Genomic DNA, 5,880 nt, shown 5'->3' on the forward strand with positions numbered 1-5,880 from the left:
GAAACCTCTAAGCCTGTTATGTTTGTAAATCAATTCTTGATCCCAGTAAAGGGAGACAAGCATTCATCGACGGGAACGCCAACTGGAGAAATGCTGGAAGAGATGTGGTGATCATGGAACTTCTAAAGCCCATATTAAAGCAATGTGTTCAAAGATGGAAATTATCTCGGTAGAATTAATTCTGCGTTTGTGGGTCAGTTTGAAAAGGAGTATTCTTATTGGAGGAAAGTGCAGAGATGTGCCTTTGCCACAGTCAAACTGCTGTCTTCTTTGCGACTACCTCTACATGATGAGTTATCATTGACAAATCACAGAGGTAATTTTTTCAGCCTGCTTTGCATATCTCAGTGAATTTGCTAAACTTCTCAAAGAACGTTTGAAAAGTTTTCACTATTATGGCTCAGGGAAGACCAACTGTTTTAATTCACAAAACCTACGATGACTTCATCACTATAATGACAGAGCGGCTCTGAAACGAATTCACTAATGAAGTAAAATATGCCAAATACTATTCCATATTAGTTGATTCAATAGAAGGTGTGAGTCGTGTGATCCAATTAACATTAATTTTAAGATATGTGACCGGCGATTGTGAAGCTGTAGAGCGATTTATTTGTTTTGTCCAGTCACAATCCCATATTTTTGGGTGTCTGAAGACAACTGTTTTGGAAATCATTGAAAATTAAGGTTTAGACATCAAAAATTGTTGTGGGCTTTGATAATGTTGCAAATATTGCAGGGGAATATTAGAATCTAAAAGCAAGACTGAACAATGCAAGCCCCTGTGTATTATTCATCTCATGTTCCAATCATTCCTTGAATTTAATCTGCAGTGCTGCAGCTGAATCCTGTGACGTAGCCATACATTTTTTTTTGTTAAAAATGTGCAATTGTTTTGGTTTCCATGCAGCAGTGGGATATGTCGCAATCAAGCTTGGAGCAGACAAATGGAAAACATTTGACAGTCAGAAGAATTTGTGACACCAGGTGGTCTGCCCATGCAAATGCTGTTTTGGCTTTGAAAATAAATTTTGCTGATATAAAAATCATATGGGAAAGTTAAAGCAAAATTCTTAGCAGAGACATTTGAAAAGTATAATATTACTGTTTCTACACTTTTGTGAAATGGTTTACTTCAAAGAATTAAAGCCGTAAGAAAATTATTGCAAAATGTTGATACGACTTTATTGAATGCGGCCCAATTGTTAGCCTCAGTTAAAAGTTTTGTCACAGAAGTTCATAGGAACATAGGAATTAGGAGCAGAAGTAGGCAATTCAACCCTTTGCCTGCTCTGCCATTCAGTCAGATCATGGCTGATCCCTTCCTGGTCTAAAATCCACCTCCCTATTGTTCCCCATATCTCTTTGACCCATTTTAAAATCAGAAATATATTTACTTCTTGAAACCATTTAATGACTCAAATTCCACTGCACTATGGGGCAGCAAGTTCCTCAAATTTACCACCCTCTGTGAGAAGTAGTTCTTCCTCATCTCAGTTCTAAATCTATCTCCTCTCAACCTATATCTGTGACCTCTCGTTCCAGGTTGTCCTCCAGGGTGGAACATAATAATAATAATCTTTATGATTGTCACAAGTAGGCTTACATTAACATTGCAATGAAGTTACTGTGAAAATCCCCTAGTCACCATATTCCGGCGCCTGTTCGGGTAAACAGAGGGAGAATTCAGAATGTCCAAATTACCTAACAAGCATGTCCTTTGGGACTTATGGGAGGAAACCAGAGCACCCAGAGGAAACCCACGCAGACACGGGGAGAATGTGCCAACTCCGCACAGTCAGTGACCCAAGCCGAGAATCGAATCTGGGACCCCAGCTCAGATTTCACTGTTCTATTGACAAAAAGCAATGCAAAGAAACTCAGAAAAGTTTCCCATGCTTTATTGGTGTAAAAAATGTACATGAGTAACACATATGATTTGGTCTACGTTTATTTTATCAATCCCTTTGTGTATCTTATATACCTCGATCAGATCCCCTCTCATCCTTCTAAACTCCAGCAAATATAAATCCAAACTGTTTAATCTCTCTTCATACGTCAACTCTTTCATTGCCAGATTCTGGTGAATCTCATCTGAACTGTCTCCAATGCCACCACATCCTTCCTTAAATAAGGAGACCAAAACTGGACAAACTACTCCAGATGTGGTCTCACCAACACCCTAAACAATTGCAACAGCACTTCTCTACTTTCATACAACGGGGAAATGTGGAAGGAGGACTGTGCAACTGGAGGGGGGGGGGGGGGGGGGGGGGGAGGGATCATGATGAGCGGGAAAAGGGCAAGGAGGTGATGATGAAGATGAATAAAGCAAGGCAGAGGGAAGACTGAGAGAAGGGACCCTGACAAGGCTGCATGAAAAGCTCACAAAGAAGGGGATCAAAGCGACACCACATCATTTACTGGAAGGCAATGGATGAAGACTCCAGGTGTGCTGCGTAGAGGTCTAAATGGGATATGGGCACTATGTGCGCAGGTGATAGGCTCAGGGGGAGTAGTTTGAATCAAGGAACAGACTTTTTCTTGAGGCTGCTGTCCTTTTCCTTCTAGGTTGTTGACATGCTGCAGGGTCTGGTGAAGATGGGTAGGTTGGAATGAGTGATACAAATGTGCTGGACCGATGTTTAAATATGGCACCGGGAACCTCAAACCCATCAGTTGAGGATGGGCAGACAAATCATCTGCCCGCCTGCTAGAAGAGTCGGAGCGGAACTCACATGTGCACAATTAATGAGTTTCCAAGTGCAGAATCTGGCATGGGACCTGCTATTCTGGTCGGCAGGACAGACACCATTGGAGATATCCACCAATGCATTTCGTCACAAAGTGACAGAATTAAATCCCATGAATAATAATTATTGCCCAAAAGAAACATTCACAAACATGGGAAAGTTGGGAACAGAAGAGGATAATTAACTGTTCTGAGCAAACTCTGCCATTCAATTAGCTGATAAGTAGCTGAAATCAATTTATTTTGCTTTGTTGCCTTTTTGATTTATTTAGGTACCCAGATGGAACAAAGCAACACCTGTGGATTTATAGATTCGATCGCCATCAATTCTAATTTATCATTCTCAGCTGCAACGCAATAGGAAGGCAGTGAACACAGGCCAGGTACATGTCCACACAGGCAAATCAGAGGAGGAGCTTCTATCTGGTTGATGTTGGATTATTATTGGACACCGGAGGAGATTTGGAACATATCATCCAGCTGCTGTTTCAGCTACGTATTGCCTTCACTGAGTAGAAAAATAAAACATTCCAGCTGACAGCAACTGTCTGGATGTAACATATTACTGCCAAAGAAAAATAGCACCAGGTGAGCTGAGATGGAAGTATTCTAAGTTCCGGGCCCTGTGCTCAGCACATCCGCCAGCATGCACTCCAAATGCTAGTGTTTTAAACTGGTCTCAGTGTTTCAACTATTGTGTCAGTTTGGTAGTGTTTCAGAAGAAAATATTAGCCTTATTTGTTCTCCAGGATTAAACATTGTCTGTATGAATCAATGAGATAAGTTCGAAAGAAAGACCTGGGCCCATGAGAACGAATCGAATTGCTGGTATGGTGGAACTGGCTTCTCTGAACCAATCAAATTGATGAGAGAGCGAGAGTAGAGGCTGTAAGAACCAACAAGATTCCATGAAGGTTTTGGCTCATTTATTTAATGAATATCTCTGTTATACACAGAGAAAATATGTTGAGAATTAATCCCCATGCTGAGTATTTTACCTGTCTTATTGCTGTCCTTGAGCCTGCATATGAATAGTCCTGGTTGTCAATCCAGTTCTAAGCACGGTAAAAGGTAGGGGCCTGGTGAGGAAAAAAGTTCTGCTTAAATTCTATTTAAATGGTGGTATAATAGAAAATATAAATATAGCTCTGTGGTTATGTCAGAGATGTGCGTTCTCTTTATTAGCACATATCAATGATGGGCTTTAGTTAAAGCAAACCTTCAGGCTGAGAAAAACGTAATTGATTTCCATGTAACATAATGAACTACTTAGAGTATGCTGATAGCTCTGTGACTGAACTAATCTGCAGTCATGACTGTTTGTTCACCTTTGAAACCCAGCTCTGAATCCAGAAGAATTCTCTGACTATAAATGTTTTAAGTGAAATTAGTTTGGAAAGTGTGAATGAGCTCCTGGTGGGTGGACAACTGCAGATCAAACTTTCAAGATATAATAACTAACACCTAAGTGTGGAAAGATATTCTTTGTGCTTCTAGCTGATAGCCTGAATTTTGGCAACCCCCCCCCCCGCCACTAAATAAAAGGGAAAATAAACAGTAATGATAGAATTACACTGAATTTGAAAGGTCAACAGGAACAAGCCATTCAGTCGAACAGATCCAGGCCAGTATTTATGCTGCACACAAACCTCTTTTCAATATTCAGAAACTGAACAGGACCAGCCAAGAATACTGTGGCTACTAGAGCAGGTCAGAGGCTAGGAATCCTCTGGTGAGTAACTCACCTCCTGACTCCCCAAAGCCTGTCCACCACCTATAAGGCCCAAGTCAGGAGTGTAATGGAATACTCTGATGAGCGCAGCTCCAACAACACTCAAGAAGTTCAACACCATCCCGGAAAAAGCAGCCCGCTTGATTGCTTTTTAAAAAAAAAATCCCAATTTTGGGGCAATTTAGCGTGGCCGATCCACCGACCCTCCACAGTTTTGGGTTGTGGGGGTGAGACCCACATAGACATGGGGAGAATGTGCAAACTCCACATGGAGAGTGACCCAGGGCCAGGATCGAACCTGGGCCCTCGGCGCCGCGAGGAAACAATGCTAACCACTACACCAACGTGCCACCCTCAGTCCGCTTGATTGCAACCGCTTCCACCAACATTCAGTTAGTCCACCATAGGCGCACAATAACTCACCAAGGTTCCTTCGGCAGCACCTTCCAAACCCATGACCACTACTATCTAGAAGATCAAGGGCAGCATATACTATACCTGGGAACACTACAACGAGGAAGTTCCCCTCCAAGCCACTCACTATCCTGACTTGGAAATATATCACTGTTCCTTCACTGTCACTGGGTCAAAATCCCTCCCTAACAGCACAGTAGGTGCACCCACCTCAGGTACTACAGCGGTTCAAGAAGGCTGCTTTACAACACCTCTCAAGGGCAACTAGATATGGGCAATAAATGCTGGTCTAGCCAGCGATGCCCATATCCTTTAAATTAATTTTAAAAATCATGATTTTATTTTTTTTAATGAAATATTTAAAATTCTTATTTAAAAATTCAACTGCAATCAAGGTTTCATCTCTCCCTGCCTCGCAATAACAAAAGGGACTTTGATGTTCCCATATTATACTTCAAAGTAAACTACGGGCCCTTGGTATTGGGTAACTTCAGCTATTTCCTGACAACAAAACGCTTTGGGATTTTGGTTCCAAAGCACATCTAGTTTAGCATTCTGGTCCTGGTAATTGATCCACCCATTTTCTTGAAGATAAAAGCAAATTAGTGTGGATGCTGGTATCTGAAACAAAAACAGAAGATACTGGACAATCGCTGAAGGCCTGACTATGATCAAACCTTCAAGATATAATAACTACTGTCTCTGCTGTCAGACCTGCTGTGATTGTCCAGTAACTTCTGCATTTGTTTCACTCATTTTCTTGGCTTCAGGCCCCAATATTTTTGTTGAATGCAGTGTTTCAATTCACATGAGCAATGGCAATAGATCAAGGCTAGCTATAGTTTGGTTCACATTCACATAGTAGGAAACAGAAATGTCAAAGTAGGAAACAGAAATGCCAAAGTAATCAGCCCGCGCAAACTAACTCTCTTTGGATGATAAAAATAAGAACATAAGAACAAAAGAACTAATAGCAGGAGTA

This window comes from Scyliorhinus canicula, chromosome 11 (genome assembly GCF_902713615.1).
Source record: "Scyliorhinus canicula chromosome 11, sScyCan1.1, whole genome shotgun sequence".
NCBI classification, from domain to species: Eukaryota; Metazoa; Chordata; class Chondrichthyes; order Carcharhiniformes; family Scyliorhinidae; genus Scyliorhinus; species Scyliorhinus canicula.